General features: G+C 44.7%; 1 protein-coding gene across 1 annotated transcript in view; it reads left to right on the top strand.

Moving 5' to 3' along the window:
* Positions 1 to 13,607, top strand: part of SORCS3 (sortilin related VPS10 domain containing receptor 3) — a 471,405-nt gene that overhangs the window by 229,008 nt on the left and 228,790 nt on the right. The window lies entirely within an intron of this gene.

Raw genomic sequence — 13,607 nt, 5'->3', positions numbered from 1 at the left:
TCCCAGCCAGGGCTTTGTCAAGCCGGGCCTTAAAAACCTCCAAGGAAGGAGACTCCACCACCTCCCTAGGGAACCCATTCCAGTGTTTCACCACCCTCCTAGTGAAATAGTGTTTCCTAATATCCAACCTGGATTTCCTTAATTTAGCAAAAGAGTTGGAGGAAAAGCTGTAACTGACCCCTGTGGCTGGTGACGTCACGTCAGAGGGCTGATATGCGTGTGTGTGGAGCTGTGGGCCGGGACCCAAGCTTTGAGTGGAACTTGTGGGAGAGAACATGATGTCACAGCTTTCAAGCCTTCTGCCCAGGCTTCCCACATGAGGCAATTAGAGCTGCAGCTGACTCACAGAACACAGACCGAGCGTGACAACGGAGTGCTTTTGGATTTGAAGTCCTCATTGTGGTGGTTCAAGGACCTAGCAGAGCCCTGGCACTTTCAGCTGCCCCTGGAAGTCAGGCCAAGATTGCTGGAGCTAAATGCTTGAATCAGTACTGCACATTAGGCAGGCTCGGAGACGATTACATTTGATCATTTTCAAACTGCCTATCTCATGTCTCTCTAGATAGCTTTCCAGAGTTGTATTTTGCTGCTATTATTATTTACTATTGTTTTTCCATCACTGGTCAGGCCACAGAGGTTTCAGGACTGATGTTTATTTCTCTGTCTGCAATCTTTTTGGGCGGGCACATTTCTATAGCAATCAGCCAGAACTACCCGTACCCATATGTAGAGGGCAGCTTTTTTATTTTTTTTCAAAGCAGAGGCTGAATTCTTGTGACAATTGTCTTCACCTGGTCAATGTTCTGAGTGAAATGGGACAAAGTTGTTTGCATTTTGCTGTACAGATTTTGTCACTGCTTGCCCCCACAAGGTCCCAGCTGTTGTCCTCGGAGGAGTGGTTTTTTGAGAGTCCAAAGGCAAGTCAGAAAGATGACAACTGGCCTCATTAAGTATCAGAGGGGTAGCCGTGTTAGTCTGAATCTGTAAAAAGCAACAGAGGGTCCTGTGGCACCTTTAAGACTAACAGAAGTATTGGGAGCATAAGCTTTCGTGGGTAAGAACCTCACTTCTTGCATCTGAAGAAGTGAGGTTCTTACCCACGAAAGCTTATGCTCCCAATACTTCTGTTAGTCTTAAAGGTGCCACAGGACCCTCTGTGGCCTCATTAATAGACTTTATTCAACTGATTGTAATTGAAAGCACACAAGCATCAGATAGAGTTGATTCAAAACTGGTTGGTGAGATCTAGTGCACAGGATTGATATGGAGACAGTCTGTTGGTGCTGGATGAAGTTCTCCGGCTTGTGCCATACAGCAGCTCAGACTAGAGGATCACAATGATCTCTTCTGGCCTTAAAAGCTATAGCTCTATGAAGCAAGCTGGAGAGCTGATTCCGGTTCATTCTGTTTCCAGAGCAACTTCACCCACCTAAGATCTGAAGCAAGATATCAGGTTGCAGATACAGTACACTTTGCTTATTAGCAACCACTTGTTTCCCAGCAAAATGGTGCCATTATCTGGCAGTTTCCAGGATGCGGATGGCTTTGTTTTCAGGTTCATGCATACATGTACTCGTGCAAAGCAACGATAATTGTAGAAGCTGAGGTACTGTTTATTCCATTTCTGCTTGATACAATGTTGAAAAATAAAATGGAAAAAAAGGCACGATCAAAACCTGCCATAATTGTTGCACTGTAACGAGCAGAGCAAATGTAGATCTTAGCCTGCTGTGCTGTATGTCGTTAGAGTGGACGCTCCGCCTGTGCGACACGGAGTGCAGCAGCGTACAAATTGACGATAGTGTTTGTATATAAAAAGCCATCCTGGCCGTCACATTGCTGCTTGTCGTCTCGGGTTGTGCTGATCGCGTGATCCTGTGAAGTGGTAACGCTATTCTTAATGCACCAAACAACGGATCTTGAGACACCCAACTTCTCAGCTACTCACGTTTGCTTAGCGCCTGGCCCTCCAGAGCCCTAACTTTGTCGGCGAGAGATGGTCAACGTTTTTGGAAGCCATGATGTGCAACAGAAGTACTTGGCTGCACAGGTTCGGAGCCAGCAAATTGATTACAGGTAGGACCTGTCTTCTAATAAAGTTAACAGGCAGCCTGGCATGCCTGTTGCCAATATCCATATCCCATTAATATCAAAGTCCATGGGACAGGATCATTTGCTGGCAAAATGTTGCTAGTAAGCAAAAGTTGTTAATACTGGGTTGCTATTAAGCAGAATCTACTGTATTACATCATCAGAGTTATCTCCTTGGCTAATCACAGCCTTGGGATACACCGTTTCCTAACAACTTCGGAAACCCTTCTGGATTTACAGCTTAGTCCAGGAGTGGCCAGCCTGAGAAGGAGTCAGAATTTACCAATGAACATTACCAAAGAGCCACAGTAATATGTCAGCAACCCCCCATCCGCTACCCCCCTTCGGCCCCCAGTGCCTCCCGCCCATCGGCAGCCCCACCAATCGGCGCCTCCCCCTCCCTCCCTCCCTCCCCATGCCTCCGTCCACCACAATCAGCTGTTTTGCAGTGTGCAGGAGGCTCTGGTGGGGAGGGGGAGGAGCAAGGGCATGGCAGGCTCAGGGGAAGGAGCAGGGGCCTTGGGGGAAGGGGTGGAGCGGTGGCAGGACCTGGGCCTGAGCAGGGGGTTGAGCAGTGAGCACCCCACAGCACGTTGGAAAGTTGGCATCTGTAGCTCCACTTTGGAGTCAGCACCTATACAAAGAGCTGCATACTAACCTCTGAAGAGCCGCATGCGGCTCCGGAGCCACGGGTTGGCCACCCCTGGTAGTTCTACCCCACCGTCCAATATGTGTACTCACTCCTTGCCGCTTCAACTGCAGCCGGTCCTAAATGGTCGCGCATTGTTGCTGCACACGGTTAAACGCTGCGTTGTGTCAACCCCAAATTGGCTCCACGTCAGTGGAAGACAAAGTGATTTCTATGTGCAGAATTTGTGAAGTGCTTTGAGCACCTCCGTTGCTGCATTAGATTGTCTTGGATTTGTCATTTCCCAGGATCACGTCACCGTGAGCCACCCTCCCCTTTGCGTTGTCTAAGGATGAGAGAGAGATGGATGCATGTTACAGGAAGCAGTCCCACGTACTTAGACTGTAAACTTTTCTGGGCAGGGAGTATTTCTGTTGTTGTTAAATGTTCATACGATACCTAGCACAATGGCGAACTTGTCTCTGACTGGAGCCACTAGGCACTACTGCAATATGAAAACACAACCTTAACCATTTGAGCTATAGGCAGTGACTTCCCATGTGCATTGGATGTAAATCTTACAACCTCTTTGTTTACCTGTCACAAGAGGGCAACATGAACTCTCTCTGCATTCCCAGGTGAAATGTTTTTACAGTGTGTATCAGTTTCTCCCTGAGTTTGAACCTCCCAGGTTGTCGGTCAGACTCAGAGATGCTCACACTTTCTGTCGATTGATTAGCTTGCACACTGCTGCTAACGCTGTCTGCTCATTAGTGCTTAGACGATTAACAGTTACTTGGAGGAGGAGAACCCTGTTACATCCATCCATTCCTAATTGATTTACTAGGGAGAAGGATAATCACTTCTCCGCTGCCCTGTAGAACTGGAGTGGGAATTACCTGTCAGATTCCTTTGAAGCCTAAAAATACTTCTGTGCAATGGCTAAATAGGAATTATGCACTCAGCTGAATGCCAGGTGTATAAACATCATTTACCTGAATCGGCAACGTATCCCTGGGCTTAATTAAAGTACAAGGCAAGAAGATTGACCCCCCCCCTTTATTTTAAAGCAGAGCTCTTGTCCCCAGTTTTGGGGAGCATTATGGCAAGTTATTGAATTCAGTTGCATTCTTCCATAGTGTCTAGAGCTGTTATGTTGACAGGTCATTAGGAGGTGCTGGTCTCCTAATATCAGGCTGCCCCCATCTCCCATAATAATGATTAATATTATCAATACTTTGCAACTACATGGCACCTTTTAACCTCTCAGAGTTTTACATGCTGTAATGAATTATGCTTTCTATCTATCCATCCATCCATTAGGATTGGATGCCTTTTTGGGGTGGAGTGGGGAAACATTTCGTTAGTCAAACACAAGTTATGGGGCTCAGTACAGGAGTAATTGGATGGAACTCTCTGGCCTGTGCTATCCAGGCGATCAGACCAGATGGTGCAACGGTCTTTCCCGCCCTTAAAAATCTATCTATCTATCCTAGGATTTTATCCTGCCACCCGTCACCATAACATCTCAGTGCCTTCCACGTAAAACCAATTGCAAAGTCCCTAATGAACTTCATGGGGTCCTTGGCCCTTCTCTCCTTTCAGGGTAAAGAGCATAAGAATGGCCATACTGGGTCAGACCAAAGGTCCATCCAGCCCAGTAGCCTGTCTTCCGGCAGTGGCAATGCCAGGTGCCCCAAAGGGAGTGAACCCAACAGGTAATGATCATGTGATCTCTCTCCTGCCATCCATCTCCACCCTCTGACAAACAGAGGTTAGGGACACCATTCCTTACCCATCGTGGTTAATAGCCATTAATGGACTTAACCTCCATGACTTTATCCAGTTCTCTTTTAAACCCTGTTATAGTCCTAGCCTTCACAACCTCCTCAGGCAAGGAGTTCCACAAGTTGACTGTGTGCTGTGTGAAGAAGAACTTCCTTTTATTTGTTTTAAACCTGCTGCCCATTAATTTCATTTGGTGGCCCCTAGTTCTTATATTATGGGACCAAGTAAATAACTTTTCCTTATTTACTTTCTTCACATCACTCATGATTTTATACACCTCTATCATATCCCCCCTTAGTCTCCTCTTTTCCAAGCGGAAAAGTCCTAGCCTCTTTAATCTCTCCTCATATGGGACCCGTTCCAAACCCCTAATCATTTTAGTTGCCCTTCTCTGAACCTTTTCTAAAACATCTGCTTGGGGTAGGAATTTTTGGTTTTAATTTTTAATTATTTATATATTTATTAATTTCCTTTTGTTTAGGTTGATTCACTTCAGGGGCATTCAGCTGACTGGGTTTTTTGGGGTGGAGGGGAGTGCCAAAGTTGCGAGCATCATTCTTGTGTTGGAAAGGCCTTTCTGAAGAGGAAGGTTTTGCAGTATTTCCTAAGGACAGTCAGACTCTGGATTCGCCTCTTGTCCTTTGCAAGTTCGTACCATAGGGAGCTCCCTGACTGAGAATGCTTTGTCTCAAGTTCTTACCTGCTTTGTGACCTGCATTGTCCAAGAATAACATTTTCTTCTAGAACTGGTTGAACAATTGCGAATATTTTTCACTACCAAAAAAAAAAGCGTATAGAAATTTCGAATTCTCAGATAATTTCAGCCAACTCTGCTTTGCAGCCATGTAGCATTTTTCATCCGTAAAGCTCAAAGGTAAGTAAATATTATCTCCATTTTGCAAGTAGGGAAACTGAGGCACAGAGAGGGGAAATGACTTGCCCAAGGTCACAAGTGGGTAAGGCCCAATTCCTCAAAGCTATTAAGGCATCTGACTCCCATTGATTTCAGTGGGAGTTAGGCTATGATCCTCAAAGGTATTTAGACACCTAAATGTACAACAGATGGTGCCAGCAGGAGCTGGTGTGGAAGGAAGAATGATCAAGCACTTACGTATCTTAGAAACACTTGAGTCCTATTCCTGGCTCTGTCATTGACTCAAAATGTAGCAACTAAATGGCTAGTAGCCCTTGGCTCAGAATGTGATAAATAATTCCTGGTGTCACTGTGAATTAGGGACTTGGCTTCTCTTCCTCAGTTTTCCTCATCGGTAAAATGGTGAATAGTGATCCTTACTGTACCTAATTGACTGGAGGAGTGTGGGAATTAACTTACTGGTGTTTGCTCAATGGTCCGTAACTGTTTAAACACTCCACATTTGCTGCTCTCCAGTGATTGCTGTATCGGGGTGTTTCTAAGTAGAGGAAGATACTCTATATTCATTTGTCTGTTGCTGTTAATCTCTAAATGGTGCCCTCTGCAATTGTATACCTAAATTGTATTCACAGAAGCCTAAACGTAGGCACAGAGAGGTTAAGTGACTTTCCCAAGGCCCTGGATCCACTGCCACCTTACAGCATTGTCTACTGTACACTCACCTGAGTGTGTGATCTTGGCCGCACTCAGGTAAGAGTACAGTAGACACTGCCTCAGTTTTCCAATCTGTAAATTTAGAACAGTCTTGTTTTACAGCTCGGTAATCGAAGGCACCAGAGGGGTTAAGTGACTTGCTCAAGTCTCTACACTCAGTCACTGGCAATCAGGTTAGAATCCATGAGCTCCCTGCTCTGTCTACTAGACCACAGTGCTGCTTGCTGCTATGTCTCGTGCTTCAAAGGAGTGGGAGCAGTGTTTTGGGGGGACGTTTTCTAGAAACTGAAATGGGTATTTGGAAAATACACCCTATGATTGCTTAGTAGTGTCGCCGACGGGCAGGCAGCACGTGTTAAATAAAACTAGAGCATAGAGGTTGTGGTCTGAGCACAGGCCTGGAAGCCAGGAGCTACTGAATTCTAATCCCACCTTGAGCAATGACGCTCTCTTTGCCTCACCAATGAAGTGGGAATACTGCTACTTATCCTGCTTGGAGAGGAGTTGTGGGGATGGATTGATACATGTTTTTATCGTGCTTTGAAGCTGAGAAATGATATCAGCAATTGGTTGGTCTGCATGCACCGCTGCCCTCTCCTGGCTGGAGTCAGAACGGCTTGACTGTTGTATTATAGTCCCTGCATTGGTAGGAACTCAGGCGATTTCTCCGTTTGCTCAAGTGGTGGGGTTCTGTGCATTTGCAATGAGATCTGTTCCTTTTGTCCCCATGGAATTCCAGGTGGTCATGATGCGCGGCCCATGGACAGCTGTGAAGTCCTCAGTAGCTATGTTTTTCTTATATAATTATTATTTCCAATCATGATGGGAAGCCAAAGTGCCTGTTGCTGTGAGATTTCCACCCCCGTTAAGAGGTTGTAATTAGCAGAGCGTATTCTAGGATGCATCCTTCACTCCAATACATACACCCACCCAGTTATTTGCATGAGAGCCCACAATAGGGGGCATCTGGCTCAGCATCAATTACATACAGGTTGAAATGGGCCTTATGACTCTCTGATAATTTTCCGAGAGACTCGAGAATCATCTTACAGAAGCCTTTGCTGCAGATGAATATGATTCAAAGGAAAAACAGGCTAGCACCGTGAAAAAGCAAAGGTTTTCCTCCAAATAGGCATTGCCTTCCTTGGATTTTCTGTTCCATGGATCCATCCGTAGGGATATGGCAAAAGGTTGCTCGGTGCTCTGCAGGTATTCTCTGATGGGCAGCAGGAATGCCAGTTTTCTGTTGATCTTTTTTGTGTGCGATGCATTCTGGGCTGTAGTTACACATTATTATAGGCTGATACTTACTGCAGTGTGGGAACAGGAGTTGCAGTTGTTTGCTCTTTTGAATACAATTTTTTCCCGGTGCATTGCTAGTTGTGTTACAGCTGTTGCATCTGAGCCAGAGACAGGGCCAGACCCTTAGCTGGAGTAAACTGGAATAGCTCTGATGACTTCAGTGGAGTTCCATCACTTTATGCCAGCTGCTCTTTTATGTCCATGTGGCAGAATTAAGGGCTGGGGTGCAGGGGGTTTGTGGCTGGGGCAATTGTTGTTGGAAAGTAGAAATGAATGGGGAGGAGCAAGATGAATTGGTCTGTGCTGGGGCAGAATTGTTGTGGAGTTTAGAATTCAATGATCTGTTTCCAAGTAAAAATTTGACTTTTTTTTTTATTTTAAACCAGGCATTTTTGGCAGCTTGCAGGGATTTTCCTTGTGTGCGGATCTACAGCTAGTGTTAGAGACTGTCGTAAGGCTGAGTATTGAGACGCATTTATGTGTAAGCGAGAACACGCACAAGGAAGGAGTGGAGGGATTCAAACTCCGTTGTTATGTGGATGGGCATAAAAGGAGGGATGGACGGCAAGGAACATTTCAACAAATTGCTTGGGTTGTAGCTAGGGAATCCCCCCGGCTGTGTGGAAATTTAACTCCTAATAGGCATCCTTACTGATTGGCACTGAAGCTATCATTCAGCTCTTGGCTTTCGCCCCTCTTGGGGGTATCAGAGGAGTTCCTCATTGTGGTGCATTATGGGAGATAGTCTGTCCAGAAAACCCAGCACACAGGGGAGAGTGGGAGCCTAGGGTACCTGAACTACAACTCCCATAAGGCACCCGGGTGCCATTTTGAATCAAAATACTTTGGGTTTTCAAGTTTTCCTTTTTTCAACAAAATACGATTTCCCCTGGAAAGCAGACCGTTCTGAGAGATTCCCCTTAGTTGAAAACCCAGTTTTCCACTGAAAAAGCTGAGGTGGAAAACTTTCCACCAGCGCTGACCCTTGGGCTTCAGCTGAGATTGGATAGAGGGAGAAATGAAAAAGTAAAAAACAAACCAACCATAGATATTGTTCAGATAAAAAGTGAATAAACCCGAGGTCCTGATTACTCGGGGCCATTTAATATTCCACTGCACCCTACTAAAAGTGGGAGTGATAATCCTAGTGTTCTGGCTGGATTCCACTGCCTCCTTGCAGTTTCAATTGGACACAGCTCTTGTCTGAAGTTGTTGCATAGTGTTGCTCTTGGCTCTGTCCTGAGGATTTAAGTGGCACATGGGCCTTGCACAGCACTCTGCACCCTGGGAAATTTCACCTGCAGAAATTATTCAGCTGCGAAGATCAAAATGGGGGTTGTCCCAAAGTGATCCTTATAACAGAACTCCAGTGTGAGAGAGAGTGATATTAAGCCCCTCTAGCAAAGTAACCCGCAGCACTGGGGCAGTAGAGAAAAAGAGAACCTCTCTCCTGCTCCTGTAAATGTCGGGTCCCACAGCCGCATCAGATCAGACCCCGAAATGTTTATTTATATTTAGGAAGACATAAGCCCAGAAAGTAATCACTGGCTAAAAGCCCGTAGGCTGTTTTTTTTAACCCATCTCTGAAACGCAGCCTCTCGGGCGGAATAAGGTATGTTTTTTAATAGCTAGCACACAGCAACATTGAATACAGCAGTTTAGGGTAATCAGTGAGGCAGAATACTGTTACTGTATGTGATGAAAACTTCAGAAAAAAATTTAAGGAGGTGGAATAAATGGGTACCCAATTGGGATTTGTCCAGGGCTAACAACTCTCCTCTTTCAGCAATGGCAGGAGACCTTAAATGACAGAGAGCTGGACCTCAGTTTTATTGCTCATTACATTCTTACATCATAAGCTCTTTGGAGCAGGCCCCATCTTTCTGTTGGTGCATGTACAGCCCCTAGCACAGCGGGGTTCCGGATCGCTGACTGGAGCATCTAGGTGTGACTGCCATACAAATCATAAACAATAACATCACACTTTTGCTTCTGAATCTTGGCTTTGGTCTCCCACTCTGTCCCCAATGCAAATTCCATGGGCTGCCTTATTTCCTCTCCCCCCGCCCCCAGCGTCCTAGCTGGTTGATAGGAGGCCAAGGCTGCGGTTCCAAACGCGGGCTCTGTGCTCGCTAACCCAACCCGCAGTTTGCTGCCATCCATTGCCAGCGCGCCCGTTAGTCATTTATGATCTGTTCGTTTTTCTGACATTTGCCTCCCGAGCAGTTGGTGGGGAGCTGAGTTCTGCAGAATCCTAAAGCCATTTGGCAGATGGAAGGTTTCTTTGGACCCTTTTTTCGTATTATATTGACACTGTGATAAACCCGTGTGTGCCGTGAACTGACATGCGCTGTTGTGATCTTGAAGAGAACGTATTTATAACAGCAAGGCAATGGGTAAGTTAGAGCCACAGGGAAGGAATAATAGAACCATTTCTTTCACTGACTTTTATTTCTAATCTTTTCCTTTGGCCCAGTGAAATCTATTTACTGAATGGCCGGTGGCTGTGCAGCCACCACGGAAGGGAGGTTGCATTACCTGGGATCCAAATTGAGTTTTCGTCCTCCCTCTGTGCACTCGTTCGCTGCACCCATTACTCTCCTTGGAACGTTCCTTTGTGAGGCAGTGCTCGGAAAAAAGTGCGTATCCAGTGAGAGCCTCCAATGGGGAGAGTCTGTCCTTTGTTGTAGGATTGAAATCGTAGCTTTAATACGGTCAGCTGAGTGAAACACCCTCCTTTATCGTTATAATGTTGGTTCCTAGAAGCCCTGACTGTGATCAGGGCCCCCTTGTGCATTGTCTGAATGGACCCTGTTGCCGTGCGCTAAAAGTTCCCCAGTATGTATTGCTCTGCTCCTGTCTCAACGCAGGTTGGATCAAAGTACACCATGGAAGCTTTGATACATGGCAGCAAGGTCCACCTGGCCGGGTAGTGCATGACAGGCTGGTGCAGGGTAGTTTTACACCCCAGCTTGCCTCGCACTAATTCTTTGTTAAGACAAGCCCCAAGGTTGGGAAGGAAGGAAGCGGTGTTACCCTCCCTTTATAGATGGGGAACTGAGGAAAGAGAAACGAAGTGACGTGCCACAGGTCACATAAGGAGTCTGTGGCAGAGCTGGGAATTAAACTCAGGTGTGTTGAGCCTTAACCACAAGAACATCCTTCTTTCTTCAAGTGTTGGTCTCTTAAGGTCCAACCCTGCAAACACTTAAGCATGCGACTCGCTTTACTGAGTAGGTCCCTTTGAAATTACTCTCCTAACAAGAGTTACATAGGCTATGGCTACATTAAACTGAGAGACGTTAGGTAGGTCGATAGAAAAATTTTTCCAGCAACCTAGCACCGTGTCCACTGGGGTAAGGTTGGCTTAACTATGTCGCTCAGGGGTGTGGATTTTTCATACCACTGAGTGATGTAGCTGAGTTCACCTAATGATTTAGTGTAAACCTGGTCTTATATGCTTGAGGAACGAGGCCCTGAGGCTCTTTGGCAATGTCATTGTAAAGTAGAAGCTGGAGCAAGGAACTGGAAGGAATCCAGGACTCCTGAGTTCTCGTCTCAGCCTCTTGCTTTGTGAGTTTGGGCAAGTCACTTTCAGCCCAGATCCTCACAGGGAAGTTAGGTGCCTAAATCCCTTTTGGATCTGGGCCATCACTCTCTCTGCCTCAGTTTGACCCTCTAGAAACAGGAGATATAACATCTCTTTCTGACCGGGATGTTGGTAGCCTTAATTCTTCAGAGTTTGTAAAATGCATTGAGATCCTCATATGCAAGCTGCTGTGTAAAGACAAAGCAGTCGTTATTAGAACTCTCTTAAAATATGGACATAATTTTAGTACGCCTTAACTCGCTTTGTTTTTGTTATGTTATATTAATGAATGCTTTCATCATATATATATATATATATATATATATATATATATATATATATATATATATATATATATATATATATATATCATATTTTTTGTAAATTAAGCCTTGGAGATTAAATTCATTAATGGTTGTAAAGCTCTTTTGAGATCCTTGGCTGGAAGGCATACACAACCAATAAAAAAGTACTAATAATATTTTAGAAATACTAAGCATTGTTTATTATTATTGAAAGAACATCTGTTTTTCTGTGTCTCATCTGTTCTATTTTATTCCATCACTGTGGTTTCTGGGCACCTTCTTAACTCGTGGTCTCTGGCATCCTTTCTCTCTCTAAGGCAGATTTTAATTTTGTTGCCATTTACTCCCTATCCTGCACTGAGCGCTGTGAAGGTGGATCCCTGCCCCTGAGAGGTCTCCCGTTGGCTTCAATCATCCTATACACCCGCCTGGGCACGATTCACACAGCTCTCAGTGCAGGATTGGGACCCAAGTTAATGTGACACCTTAACCCCAAATTTCCATCCTCCCCAAACTGGTCATTAAGAACATAAGAACGGCCATATTGGGTCAGACCAAAGGTCCATCAAGCCCAGTATCCTGTCCTCTGACAGTGGCCAATGTCAGGTACCCCAAAGGGAATGAATAGAACAGGGAATCATCAAGTGATCCATGCCCTGTCACCCAATCCCAGCTTCTGGTACACTGAGGCTAGGGACACCATTCCTGCCCATGCTGGCTAATAGCCATTGACGGACCTATCCTCCATGAATCTATCTAGTTCCCTTTTGAACCCCGTTCTAGTATTGGCCTTCACAACACCCTCTGGTAAGGAGTTCCAGAGGTTGACAATGCGTTGCATGAAAAAATACTTTCTTGTGTTTGTTTTAAACTTTCTACCTATTAATTTAATTTGGTGGCCCCTTGTTCTTGTATTATGAGAAGGAGTAAATAACACTTCCTAATTTACTTTCTCTATACCACTCATGATTTTATAGACCTCTGTCCTATCCCCCTTAGTCGCCTCTTTTCCAAGCTGAAAAGTCCCAGTCTTATTAATCTCTCCTCATACGGAAGCTGTTCTATACCCCTAATAATTTTTGAACTGTTTCTGAACCTTTTCCAACTCCAATATATCTTTTTTGAGATGGGGCGACCACATCTGCACGCAGTATTCAAGGTGTGGGCGTACCATGGATTTATATAGAGGCAATATGATATATTCTGTCTTCTTATCTATTCCTTTCTTGATTATTCCCAACATTCTGTTCGCTTTTTTGACTGCCGCTGCACATTGAGTAGATGATTTCAGAGAACTCTCCACAATGACTCCAAGATCTTTTTCTTGAGTGGTAACAGCTAATTTAGACCCCATCATTGTATATGTATAGTTAGGATTATGTTTTCCAGTGTGCATTACTTTGCATTTATCAACATTAAATTTCATCTGCCATTTTGTTGCTAGGTCTCCCAGTTTTGTGAGATCCTTTTGTAGCTCTTCACAGTCTTCCTGGGACTTAACTATCTTGAGTAGTTTTGTATCCTCTGCAAATTTTGCCAACTCACTGATTACCCCTTTTTCCAGATCGTTCATGAATATGTTAAATAGGACTGGTCCCAGTATAGACCCCTTGGGGACACCACTATTTATCTCTCTCCATTCTGAAAACTGACCACTTATTCCTACCCTTTGTTTCCTATCTTTTAACCCGTTACCAGTCCATGAGAGGGATCTTCCCTCTTATCCCATGACTGCTTACTTTGCTTAAGAGCCTTTGGTGAGGGATCTTGTCAAAGACTTTCTGAAAATCTAAATACAGTATATCCACTGGATCTCCTTTGTCCGCAAGCTTGTTGACCCCCGCAAAGAATTCTAGTAGATTGGTGAGGCATGATTTCCCTTTACAAAAACCATGTTGAGTATTTCCCAACAAATTATGTTCATCTATGTGTCTGACAATTTTGTTCTTTACGATAGTTTCAACCAGTTTGCCCGGTACTGAAGTGAGGCTTACTGTCCTTTAGTTGCCAGGGTCACCTCTAGAGCCTTTTTAAAAATTGGTGTCACATTAGCTATCCTCCAGTCATTTGGTACAGAAGCTGATTTAAATCATAGGTTACAGATGACCTGCAATTAGTAGTCCTGCAATTTCACATTTCAGTTCCTTCAGAACTCTTGGGTGAATACCATCAGGTCCTGGAGATTTATTACTGTTTAGTTTATCAATTTGTTCCAAAACCTCTTCTAATGACACATTGTAACCCCAGAGCTGTGAGTGGTGCTGGAGTGAGGTATTATTTGGAGTACGTTAAACATGGAAAAACACAGATTCTTGT

This window comes from Malaclemys terrapin, chromosome 7 (genome assembly GCF_027887155.1).
Source record: "Malaclemys terrapin pileata isolate rMalTer1 chromosome 7, rMalTer1.hap1, whole genome shotgun sequence".
Lineage (NCBI taxonomy): Eukaryota > Metazoa > Chordata > Testudines > Emydidae > Malaclemys > Malaclemys terrapin.
This window is presented reverse-complemented; position numbering and strand designations above follow the sequence as displayed.